General features: G+C 38.1%; 1 protein-coding gene and 1 non-coding gene across 3 annotated transcripts in view; both read right to left on the bottom strand.

The window, feature by feature from the left end:
* Positions 1-13818, bottom strand: part of METTL15 (methyltransferase like 15) — a 220816-nt gene that overhangs the window by 87155 nt on the left and 119843 nt on the right. The gene's annotated exons all lie outside the window — the stretch shown is intronic.
* TRNAC-GCA lies at positions 10558-10629 on the bottom strand. The gene has a single exon. It is a non-coding gene; the product is annotated as a tRNA-Cys (tRNA).

The raw sequence follows: 13818 nt of genomic DNA, 5'->3' as shown, positions 1-13818 counted from the left end.
TGCCTGGAGAATCCCAGGGACGGGGGAGCCTGGTGGGCTGCCATCTATGGGGTCATGCAGAGTCAGACTCGACTGAAGTGACTTAGCAGCAGCAGTAGCAGCAGGCTATACATAGGTCTGTCTAGTCAAAGCTATGGTTTTTCCAGTAGTCATGAATGGATGTGAGAGCTGGACTATAAAGAAAGCTGAGAGCCAAATAATTGATGCTTTTGAACTGTGGTGTTGGAAAACACTCTTGAGAGTCCCTTGGACTGAAAGGAGATCCAATCAGTCCATCCTAAAGGAAATCAGTCCTGAATATTCATTGGAAAGACTGATGCTGAAGCTGAAGCTCCAATAATTTGGCCACCTGATGTGAAGAACTGACTCATTTGAAAAGACCCTGATGCTCGGAAAGATTGAAGGCAGGAGAAGAAGGGGACGACAGAGGATGAGATGGTTGGATGGCACCACTGACTCAATGGACATGAGTTTGAGTAAACTCTGGGAGTTGGTGATGGACAGGGAGGCCTGGCATGCTGCAGTCCAGGGGGTCACAAAGAGTCGGACACGACTGAACTGAACTGAAACTGATACATAGTTAGGGCTTCCCAGGTGGTGCTAGTGGTAAAGAACCCACCTCCTAATGTAGGAGATGTAAGAGAAGCAGGTTCGATCCCTGGGTCGGGAAGATTCCCCTGGAGGAGGGCATGGCAAACCCATTCCAGTATTCTTGCCTGGAGAAGCCCATGGACAGAAGAGGTTGGCAGGCTACAGTCCACAGGGTCACACAGAGTTGCACAAGACAGAAGTGACTTAGCACATGCATAGTTAGGATGAGCTTTCAATGGTCAGGAAAATTAATGACTTATTTTATATATTGCTACTATAACCTACCTGGAGATCCCACAGTGCTATTCTTAATTTGAAATAACCTTAATATTAAAATATTAAAATTTGCTTCAGCATTTGAATGCTGTAAAATCAATGGAAGGAAACTAGAATAAAACATTTTCCCTCTCAAAAAAGTAGCTGAAATGTTAACAGTATGATATATATCATTTTATTAAATCAGATAGGAAGATAAAAGGGTCTACAATTGTAGCAATTCAGAGACGCAAACACACTGGTTTATGTTTTTAGATATTCTTTCCCTCTTGAACTATTTTAACTGTACCAAATACCATATTGCATAAACTTCTATTGCTAAGAGAGAAAAAGTGTGACCAAAAGAAATCATGAGACTAATTCTAAACACAGCAATACTTCTGTAGCTAACTTAATACTCCACTTGAAGCACATCTGCAAGGAGACTGCTCCACTTACACCAGTGATGATATCAAAACGTCATACATTTTAGGAACTACTCTTTGGCATTTATTTTCAAAATCATCCAAAATCCCTCTAGAATGCAAGTTTTAAAATATACTATTTTTTTAATATAAATTTATTTATTTTAATTGGAGGTTAATTACTTTACAATATTGTATTGGTTTTGCCATACATCAACATGAATCCACCACAGGTATACACGTGGTCCCCAACCCAAACCCCCCTCCCTCCTCTTATTACCACACTGCTTCTTCTTATCCTTTAACTGTGGCACAGAATTATATTTTTTTCTCAATAAGGTCTCCGATTAGTAAAGAAATCATAAAACTACGTGTAATTATTCTTGTCCATTAAGCTTAAGCCACGTTGCCTCTTTCAGAGGCGCTCACTCACTCAACCTAGGTTAACAAAGTTATTAAAGTAACATGATGTCTAGAAAACAATGTAAGAAATTTGGTGTCTGCCAGTAACCAACTCTTACAGGAGGCTGGGCTAGATCTGTGAGATCCGGTTCTCAGTCTTAGAGCAGCCTCAGAGAAACTCCAGTCTTCACAGGGAACATTTTGAAAATCACCAGTCAGATCTCTAGAGGTCCTTTCCCCTAATTCTTCAAGACTGTTTTGGTTTTTTAAAAAAATATCTATTTTATCTCTTGGAAATAAAATAGTTATAGAGAGTTTAAATAAGGTAAAACTAAAATTTTATCTACCAAAAAAAAAAAAAAGGAAAGACACTGATGAAAGTAAAAAGCAATAATATAATGAGCAAACACAGAAAAGGAAAATACCACACAACTTTACAACCTGATGAAATCCTTTTTCTTACATTTGAAGAAATGAGCATTTTTATATTCTAGGATGACGCTGTCTAAATTATCACTGACTAAAGTTTACTATTTGGAAGTAAACTTTAGCTCTCTTTCTAGGATAATTTTTTGCATATTAACAGTATATTTGAGATGTTCTAGTTCAAAAAACAAATTTTGAGCACCGAGAATACAGAGGTGAATAAGACATCATTTCTGTCTTTGAGTTGCTCATACTCCAGGGTAGAGATGGTGCAAAGCATGAGAGGAAATCAATAAATCTAAATATAGTAACAAGAATTTTGATATGAATATCTAAGAACAATTGACAAACAAGTGCATGCTAAAACATACATATTAGTGCTCTTCTATCAAGTACTTGGTTCTGACATTCTCACAATTCTAGTGAAAAATGCAATTTTAAACAGTTTTATTGATATTATTTTAATAGCTCCCTGTCTTAGCTTCCTTATTTCTGCCCTTGGCCCCTTGAGAGTACTCTCAACATAGCAGCCAGAGTGATGCTTTGAAAACATGTCAGACAATGTCATTCATTCCTGTGCTCAAAATCTGCAATGACTTTCCATTTTACTCAGAATGAAAGTCAAAGCCCTTACAACTGCCCACAAAGCTCTGCCTGATCTGTCATGTGAGCACCACCACCCTCCCTCCCATCTATTGGCCTTCTGACATCATCTCTTACTCTGAACTGTTACTTGCTCATTATCTACTTCCCATATGGACTTCCTGGCTTTTCCCTAAACACATCGGGCATGTGTGGTATAACCTTCACGCCTTTGCCCTGCCCTGGCTGCTGCTGCTTGTCAATGCTCATTCTCTCAGACCTATTGTGTGCTAATATCTAATGCTTTCTGCATCTCTGCTCAAATGTCCCATTCCTAATGAGACCCTCTTTACCCTACTGAAAACAGCAACTAGCTTTGTTTACATTCCCCCACATTCTCAATCCCCTTTGTTCTGTTCTGGTATTTTTCCAGGGTACCTATCACATTTCTCACATAGACAATTTATTTATTATATGTTGTCCGCTGCTAGGATTAACTTCCATGGGGGCAGGGCTCTTTGTCTGATTTGTTCACTGATTTAGCCCACGCACAGAGAAAAGTGCCTGGCACATTGTAGGGGTTCAACAGGTATATGTTGAACAAATGAGCAAATTATCATGTTTCTAGAATGCTATTTCAAGAATACAATTTCCAGAGCTGAAGCTGAAACTCCAATACTTTGGTCACCTGATGAGATGAGCTGACTTGTTGGAAAAGACCTTGATCCTGTGAAAGACTGAAGGTTAAAGGAGAGGTGGGCAGCAGACGATGAGATGGTTAGACAGCATCATGGACTCAATGGACATGAATTTGAGAAAACTCCAGGAGATAGTGAAAGACTGCGTGCTGCAGTCCATGGGGTCACAAAGAGTTAAACACACATAGAGAATGAACAATAACATTTCCAGAGTATATTACTATTTTGAGAAATCTGATAAATTCCTTCAAAATATACCTTTTGCTTTCTGATATTTATCTTGCTAAATAATTCCATTTGGCTTTTATTGTTTTTCAAGTTTGGGATGCATCAGCAAATTAATAATGTTCTCTACCATTTTATCACCAACTTTCTCAAACATATCTTTTCACTCATCTCTCTCTAATTGTTTCAACCACACTTGGAATACTGAAATAGAAAGGAGGTGAGAGAGTCAATTCCTACATAGGTTGATAAGGAGTCCAGGGTTCCCTAGGAGGAGAAAGGAGTCCGGAGCTTTCCAGAAGGAGAAAGGTGTCTGGTGCTCTCAAGAAGAAAAGGACAAACATTTTTTTTCTACATTGCTTTGTCCTAGTCAATACAACAAAGTATCGTGCTCAAGGATGTTTCCTCCTAACAAGAACTTTCTGACTAATCTTGTTATTTTAAGACTTATATCGTGGAAGTGGGTCTGGTAATACCTTTCTATTGTTAGTTTCAACCTTGTTAATTTAAGATGTATGTTGTGGGAGTGGGTCTGGTAAAAGTATATAAGGCCTTGATAAGACTAGTGAGTAGGGGCACTCTCTGTTCCCCTTCTGATATCTATGTCAGAAGCTTTTTCTGTTCCTTTTCATACTTTTATAAAACTCTGCTACACAAAAGCTCTTGAGTGATCAAGTCTGGTCCCTGGTCCCAAAAGTAAAATGGAGGTGGGCACAGAGCAGACTGGAATGATCAAATTTGTTTTTAAAAAAGGAAAACTTGTCCTGGTAATGAAACTAGGAGATGATGGCAAACTGATCTGGCATGGTATTGCTAAGGTGGTAAATGGGGCCAAAGTTTATGTATATACAGGATTTCTAGTGGAAATTGTATTGCAAATAAAAAAGAGATAAGATTCTTTTTTCAAATTAAAAAATGTATTTTATTTTGCCTGAGCAAATAGAAAAATACAATCGCCCTTAACAGATGGTTGGATTCAAGGCAAAGCAGGTTTTAAGGGGAAGATCAAGAGCTTTGGATGTGTTAGATTTGCGATTTCTATTAGACAGCCAAGTAGAAATGTTGACTAAGCAATTGGAGGAAAATGTCTAGAGATAAAAATACAAGAGTCAACAATGGGTAGATAGTTTTAAAAGCTCTGAGACTGAATAAGATTACTGAGGGAGTCAGTGTAAATAGAAAAGAGGCCTGCAGAATGATCCCCAGAGAAGCATAAATATAATGGGAAGGTAAGAAGGAACTTCTAAAGGAGTTTGAGAAGAACTAAAGAGGTTCTTGATGAAAGTGAAGGAGGAGAGTGAAAGAGTTGGCTTAAAACTCAACATTAAGACTAAGATCATGGCATCTGGTCCCATCACTTCATGGCAAATAGATGGGCAAACAATGGAAACAATGACAGACTTTATTTGGGGGAGCTCCAAAATCACTGCAGATGGTGATTGCAGCCATGAAATTAAAAGACCCTTGCTCCTTGGAAGAAAAGCTATGACCAACCTAGACAGCATATTAAAAAGCAGAGACATTACTTTGCCAACAAAGGTCCATCTATCAAAGCTATGGTTTTTCCAGTAGTCATGAATGGATGTGAGAGTTGGACTATAAAGAAAGCTGAGCGCCAAAGGACTGATGCTTTTGAACTGTGGTGTTGGAGAAGACTCTTGAGAGTCCCTTGGACTGCAAGGAGATCCAACCAGTCCATCCTAAAGGAAATCTGAATATTCACTGGAAGGACTGCTGCTGAAGCTGAAACTCCAAAACTTTGGCCACCTGATACGAAGAGCTGACTCATTTGAAAAGACCCTGATGCTGGACAAGACTGAAGGCAGGAGGAGAAGGGGATGACAGAGGATGAGATGGTTGGATGGCATTACCAATACTCTGGACATGAGTTTGAGTAAGCTCCGGGAGTTGGTGATGGACAGGGAAGCCTGACATGCTGCAGTCCATGGGACTGCAGAAAGTCAGATACGACTGAGCAACTGAACTTAACTGAACTAACAGGGAGGAGAAAAGCAAAAGGATCCAAATAATATAGTTTGAAGGAGGAGGAAGTGGGAAACGGCATCACACGATGCTGACAGTTCAAGTAAGAAATTAGAATTCACCACTGAATTTGGTCATGTGGACATCACTGGTGTCTGTGATAGGAGGGGTTTTGGTAGAGTTGGAAGGTGGAGCGGGTGAAAACATTACTTAGGTAAATCCAAGTCAGAAGGGAAAAAGAAGTTCAACACTGAATCTAGACAGATGATGGAATAACTATAACAGAGAAGTGAATACACGACCTACGTATTTGTACTTGAATGTTAACTTGGAGACTGCCTCCAAAATAATAAAAACAGAAGATTCAACTGCTATGGTAACAATAGTTAAGATTTATTTAAATAATTAGGCATTATTTTCTCACTTATGATACTTCATTCATCATGAAGATGATGTGACTGACAGAGTAAATTACCAAAGTCACATAGTTAACGGGAGGAAAAAACTGCAGGTGGTCTTGCCTTCCAAAGAGACTTTCATTCTTCAGGTTAAAAAGAAATCATCCACAATCTATATGAGTATTTGTATGCCGCAGGGTGCGGATGGGGGAAGAGCTTTATGGTTCAGATGGACATAGAAATTTAATATCTAGATGTAATTATTTATATGAGCAAAATTATTTTTAAAATATTTTTTCTTATTCTCTATTATTTTACTTGCTTTTAAAGAATTCTAATATTAATATTCAAAGTTTTAGTCTGCTTTTAATTACTACTATCTACATTATTTAATCAGTAAGGCAAACACTTTGTGTCCTAATCTAAAATAGTCAGAAGCAGAGAGGAGAATGGTGGTTGCCAGGTACTAGGGGAAACGGTAATTGGGGCGATATTAGGCAAAGGGTACAAAGTTTCAGTTACACAGGATAAGTAAGTCTTAGACATCTACTGTGCAACACAGATCCTCTGGTAAACAATATTGTATTACATACTTTGAAGTTTGCTAGGAGGGTGGATCTTATGTTAAGTATTCTTATCACAGAATAATAATAATAAATAAATAAATGGAAATAAACCTTTCGAGGTAATGAATATGCTTATGGCACAGATTGTGGTGATGTTGTCAGGGATGCATACTTATCTCCAAATTCATCAAGTTGTATATGTCTAATACGTACAGGTTTTAAAATGTCATTCATCCTTCAGTAAAGTGGTTTACAAAAAATACTTTGTGTTATAAAAATAAGTACAAAGAAGTATTCTTGACTTATAATGTGCTCCTTTTGGGGTATTTATACTCATTGCATTTGATAATATAAATATAAATTTTAAACCACTTAAAACCATATTCATAATACCAGATGTGGTTCCTTAATGTGAGAAATTTAGATTGTTATTAGGGATATAATAAGAAATAAAGACTGATTTTGGTTTCCACTTGAATTCCTTCCATACAGGTACAAAACTTTGAAATTCCAAGCTTAGACTAGTTCTTATTCTATTTTTCCTCATGATGCGTATGCTGCTACCTTAATAAGGAGAAAAAAATGGGTCAAGCCCTGTTAGATATTCAGAGTGTGGGTGGAAATCCTTTGACGAGCTTTCTGGGGATGCCTCTTAACATGGGAATTGCTGTTGAGATTCCATGAGAAAAAGATAAAATTCTGTCAGTGGCAATATCTCTTACAAATAAACCCTTTCACACCCACTAAAAAAAGGTTAGAAAGGTGCCTGAAATCTAGCAATTAACCAATATCATCACAAAATTTTCATGCAGAAAATCCTACGCTGAGCCTACACATTGCACACAATATGTTCCTTTTAATATACTTGCTGATAAGAAAAATAATTCTCTAAGATATAAAATAAGTAAGGGTGTTAATACAAAAAATATTTTCTACATTATTCTATGTCTCCTGAGAGCCTCAATTACATGACAATTTACTGTCATACAATTAGCTTTTTTTCTTTCAAAGATATGATTATTTTTGTTTTCAGGGGTTTGACATTTTAAATCTGAATTTTTCAATTTCAGTGAAAGGAAAACAGAATACCATGAGTAGAGGATGGAATAAAGTTTCTTACAACATATAGTATCTAAAGACATAATGGGAATATGTATATTCTCATAGAGGTTCCTTAGGTGTGCAGGACCTCAAGTGGTTTTTATATAGTAAAAGCTAGTAATAAGGGCTCTGAGTTCATTGGAAGGTATACTATATTTAATCAAAGTTTATTTCTGTGAGAAAAACTGTATTTAATGAGGAGTTGAGTCTGCAGTTAGCCCCTTAATTCTCTTTGGAACCTAGATCTAGACTAACAACATTACTTTAAATAGTGGTCTGGAGATTTTACAAGTTCTATTTACATTATGGAAATGCTATTTACAGAGTTGGACTGTGAAGAAGGCTGAGCACCGAAGAATTGATGCTTTTGAACTGTGGTGTTGGAGAAGACTCTTGAGAGTCCCTTGGACTGCAAGGAGAGCCAACCAGTCCATTCTGAAGGAGATCAGCCCTGGGATTTCTTTGGAAGGAATGATGCTAAAGCTGAAACTCCAGTACTTTGGCCACCTCATGCGAAGAGTTGACTCATTGGAAAAGACTCTGATGCTGGGAGGGATTGGGGGCAAGAGGAGAAGGGGACGACAGAGGATGAGATGGCTGGATGGCATCACTGACTCGATGGACGTGAGTCTGAGTGGACTCCGGGAGTTGGTGATAGACAGGGAGGCCTGGCGTGCTGCGATTCATGGGTCGCAAAGAGTCGGACATGACTGAGCGACTGATCTGATCTGATCTGATTTACATTGTGAAAGTAGAAAGCGAGATAAACTCAGTAAACTGCATCTAATTTTTTATTTTACACATTTGATGCAGAAAATGGAAAATCATCATTCATTAATCTATCCATCCATATGACCTTAATCCAGTATCTGCTACAAAATTTGGAAGATACAAAGTCAGGTAAGACACAGTCATGCCTTACAGAGTATACCATATGGGTGCAAACCAACAGAATAATGTGTTAAGAGCCTGGATAAAGATTGCAAAGGGTATAATAAGGGGATAGAAGAAGGATATTAAATCAAACTGGGAAGCCACTGAGGACTTCCTAAAGGACAAGGTACTTAGTCTTGAAAGATAAGTGGGGTAAATACTGATGAACAGCATGTAGACATAGAGAGTGGTAGGACAAAACACGATGCGTTTATTATGTAAAAGTAGTTTAATACATCATGGAAGGTATAAGGAGACTGGTGTGGAGTCACAGGATTTAAATCTAGAGAAATGACAGAGGTCAAATGCTCAATGGCCTCCTATGGTAAGCCAAGAAGTTTAACTCTATCTGGAAAGCTATGGTTCATCATTGAAAAACTTTAATAATTTTAACATGGAATAAAGCCTGCTGTATGGAAGTATTACTTGAATAGCTTATTTAATTTGATCGGTGACATTTTGTTATTACAAACATTTCACTTGTCCTATGAAATGTCCATAATATGTCCTATGTAATGTGTATCCCTCCTCCTCATAAATATTGATAACAATGGCATTTTATTTAAATAACATAGAGTAAGTTCTTCCATACTTTATAAGCTTATTTCCACAATATCTAAGAGTCCTGGCACTCATTACTCTGTATTGTAAATTCCTGTTTAGTATCTATCATTCATGGTAAAGTAGAAAGAGATTATATTGCTCTTTTTACTGAGCTATATTTCCAGAACACAGTTTAATATCTCTTCCAAAATAGTTTCTTGAACTAAATGAGCAACAAACAATATTTAAAGCAAAAATAAGAACAGATATTCCAAAAATAATGTAAGGTTGAGTTTAGAATGCATTTGATGTTTTCCCTTCCAGGAGATTTATCTACCTGATCTCACTAGTGGTTCACCTGTATATTTGATAATGAGCTGTCTCTTGTGGTACAGAGACACAGTGCCCTAATCTTGGGCTTCTGAGCATTCCCAATCCCCAGCCTATTTCCCTATACACAGCAGGCACTAAAATGAATGTTGAATTGTGCATTAAATTTAGATTGCATTCTCTCAGGAAACAAGAATAAAATACTAAAGCAGATAATCCAATCCAGCAGCTGTTTGTTTCAGTTTTACTTTAAATATCAGACAAAAGTGGGGGTGTAGAGAACAGGAGGATTATACATATAATTACAGCATGTATTTTGATTTAATTAGTTTATGATGTTAGAGAAAATACAACTATTGTTTTCATTCTTTTAATAACTCAGAAGCCCAAACATAAAGGGTTTTACTAAAATTTTCTCATATGTAATAAAATATGTCTCTAAATATGTATTGCTTATACAAGATAAAATAAAATGAAGTCTTTCTAGGTATAGTCACTCTTGTGTTGAACAAGCTGCTATTCTTATCCTGGTACCATATGGTTATGTTCAAATGACGTAGGCAATAAAAATGGATTATCTTAAGTTTGTGAAGAGGTAATTCATTTTCACATAGTTATGATAATACAAAACACCATTTGCATTTCAAATATACATGTTGACTTCCATGAATCGGTTTTGTAAGCTTTAAATCAAATATTCTAACTGAAGAAATAAATCTATAACATTATTTGGGAATGGGTGTGGAGATGCTAATTATATAGGTCTACACACATCTACAGTTAAGTTTGTATTGTCGGAAAACCACCACCAAAGAGTTTATCTGAAATAAACACTTGCAGACTGTCTACTTATGCCAGCAATAAGTTAAATAATAAGAACTTAAACCTACAGAAAATGAAAGCAACTCAAAACTCAGGAAGAATCAGCCTTCCTGAATTTTCAGGTTTCAGAATAAGAAGGTGAAGGTGAAGGTGAAGTCGCTCAGTTGTGTCCGACTCTTTGCGACCCCATGGACTGTAGCCTGCCAGGCTCCTCTGTCCATGGGATTCTCCAGCCAAGAATACTGGAGTGAGCTGCCATTTCCTTCTCCAGGGGATCTTCCCAACCCAGGGATCGAACCTGGGTCTCCTGCATTGCAAGCAGATGCTTTATCCTCTGAGCCACCAGGGAATCCCAATTTTTAGTCCCTTCAGAAAAAGAAGGGACTAAAAATTAAATACAGAAAAACCTTCAACCTTCTTTAATGAGGAAAAAGTAGCTTCTGGGAAACCAGCAACTTACGAATAAAGAAGGAGAAAGCCAAAGAACAGGAGACATATAGGAAATTTTTCTGATTGGTTGGTGACATTCATAAATATTAGTTATTTTGGCCTGAAGCCAAGAGTTGATGGAGAAATCAAAACTTACAAACAGTAAGTCTGGGTGGGAGGGAGAGGAAGACAATAATACAGTTCACTGGAGCAGTGACAGTGGGAAAGAGAGCCTGTAATAAAACACTTTGCATCATGAGGAATGTTGGATACAGTCCCTTACTGTAAATTTTAAACCAACTCTGATAGATCCATGTTAAGGAACCAAGCAGATAGAGACTGGAAATAAGAGCCAATCATCTTGGTATACACCAATGAAATTTCTCAGGATCTTAGAATAATGATGATAATAATTATTATAATTATATATAATCATATAAGATAAGATAATAATATGTGATTATACTAATTGTTGTCATCATTATGGGTTTAGAAATGGAAGAGGACCTAGAGATCAAATTGACAACATTCACTGGATTATAGAAAAAGCAAGGGCATTTCAGAAAAACATTCATCTGTTTCACGGACTATGCCGAAGCCTCTGTGTCGATCATGACAAACTATGGAAAGCTCTTAGAAAAATGGAAATACCAGACCATCTTACCTGTCTCCTGAGAAACCTGGATACAGGTAAAGAAGCAACGGTTAGAACCCTGTATGGAACAACTGATTGGTTCAAGATCGAGAAGGAAGTAAGACAGGACTGTCTGCTGTCACCCTGTTTGTTTAACCTGTACGCTGAGCATATCATGAGACACGCCGGGCTGGATGAGTTACAAGCTGGAATCAAAACAGACAGGAAAAACATCAACAACTTCAGATATGCAGATGATACCACTTTAATGGCAGAAAGTGAAAAGGAACTAAAGAGCTTCTTGCTGAGGGTGAAGAAGGAGAGTGAAAGAGCTGGCTTAAGACTAATATTAAAAAAAACTAAGATCATGGCATCCGGCCCCATTACTGCATGGCAAAGAGAAGGTGAAAAGGTGAAAGCAGTTAACAGATTTCCTCTTCTTGTGCTCCAAAATCACTGCAGATGGTGACTGCAGCCATGAAATCAGAAGACTTGCTTCTTGGCAGGAAAGCGATGGCAAACCTAGACAGTGCGTTGAAAAGCAGAGACATTACTCTGCCAACAAAGGTCCATATAGTCAAGGCCATGGTCTTCCCAGTGGTCACGTATGGTTGTGAGAGTTGGACCATACGGAAGGCAGAACACCAAATAATTGATGTCTTTGAACTGTGGTGCTGGAGAAGACTCCTGAAAGTCCGTTGGACAGAAAGGAGATCAAACCAGTCAATCTTCAGGAAGATCAACCCTGAATATTCACTGGAAGGACTGATGCTGAAGCTGAGGCTCCAGTATTTTGTCATCTGATGAAAACAGACAACTCACAGGAAAACTGCCTGAAGCTGAGAAAGATGGACAGCAGAAGGAAAAGAAGGTGTCAGAGGATGAGATGGCTGGACGGCATCACTGATTCAGTGATCATGAACTTAGGCAAACTTCGGGAGATGGTGAAGGACAGGGAGGCTGGCCTGCTTTAGACCATGGGGTCACAAAGAGTCAGACATGACTGAACAATGACAATAATACTGTCTTCTATAATAATTATTATAACAAAGAAACCATAAGTAAGTAAGTGAAGTCGCTCAGTCGTGTCCGACTCTTTGTGACCCCATGGACTGTAGCTCACCAGGCTCCTCCATCCATGGGATTCTCCAGGTAAGAATACTGGAGTGGGTTGCCATTTCCTTCTCCAGGGGATCTTCCCGACCCAGGGATCGAACCCAGGTCTCCCACATTGCACGCAGATGCTCTAATCTCTGAGCCACCTGGGAAACATAGCTAATATTTATAAATTTTATGCAAAAGTATTTAATTACATAATTTTAGTTAATCCTCATAACACACCATGAGGTGTGTGTGAGTAGGAACTCATTTTACAGATGAGAATAAAAACTCAGAAACCTTAAGTCACGCTTTTTAAATCCAGCTGGAAAGAGGCAGAACTAAGACTCCAAAACAGGAGTGTTTGATTCCAAAATCCAGACTGCTTTTCCAGCAGTACATATCTGGATATAGTTGGATATCTGTCATATGTCATATCCAGAAGAGTTCAAGGGGGAAGGATCCAGATAGAGACAAAGAAGGTTCACAGATCTTGTGAGTCCACCAAGGCTCTGGCAAGGAAAAAAAAAAAAAGAAAAACCATCCAAGCAGGGTAACTGAAAAGTTTAATAAAGAGACTATTTACAAACACATGACTAATTTAGGGAGAGACAAAAAAGGATGTGAGAAGTATCCTAAAGCTAAGAGGTGAAGAGTTAAGGGCGAAAAGCAGTGACTGAAATTCTCAAGAGCCAGAGCAGTTACGTAGTAGAAGAGGCCTGTGAACAATGAAGTCTGAAGACGAATGTGGTCACTGCTAAGACACACTCAGACCTTATCTCCTCTGTGTTCTGATTTTCTGCCCCTTTCACTAATTTGCTGAACCCAATCAGAAGTCAGGAAACAAATGTTGATATATCTGTAAAAGTCATCTTCCTGGGATCAAGGGCAGAGAGGAGATCTAAAGACAAATGGAGAGTATTTAGCACAACTGGTAGTAAATCAGAAGAGTAAGGATTGACAAAGAAAACTGAGAAAAGCAGTCCATTTAGTAAATCTAGGATAAAATACCTTTTTGAGCCTGTCCATCATCCCTTTTCTAAGATACTATCATAATCCCCAATAAGAAGAAAAGTTAAATTACTTTCATATACTATAAATTTTTTAATTATTTGATTAAAATGTTTTAGTCACGTCAGTTCAGTTCAGTTCATTCGCTCAGTTGTGTCCAACTCTCTGTGACCCCATGGACCGCAGCACGCCAGGCCTCCCTGTCCAACACCAACTCCCAGAGTTTACTCAAACTCACGTCCATTGAATCAGTGAGTGATGCCATCCAACCATCTCCTCCTCTGTCGTCCCCTTCTCTCCCTGCCTTCAATCTTTCCCAGCATCAGGGTCTTTTCAAATGAGTCAGCTCTTCGCATCAGGTAGCCA

The sequence above is a fragment of the Bison bison genome, unplaced genomic scaffold (assembly GCF_000754665.1).
Source record: "Bison bison bison isolate TAMUID 2011002044 unplaced genomic scaffold, Bison_UMD1.0 scf7180017864531, whole genome shotgun sequence".
Taxonomy (NCBI): domain Eukaryota; kingdom Metazoa; phylum Chordata; class Mammalia; order Artiodactyla; family Bovidae; genus Bison; species Bison bison.
This window is presented reverse-complemented; position numbering and strand designations above follow the sequence as displayed.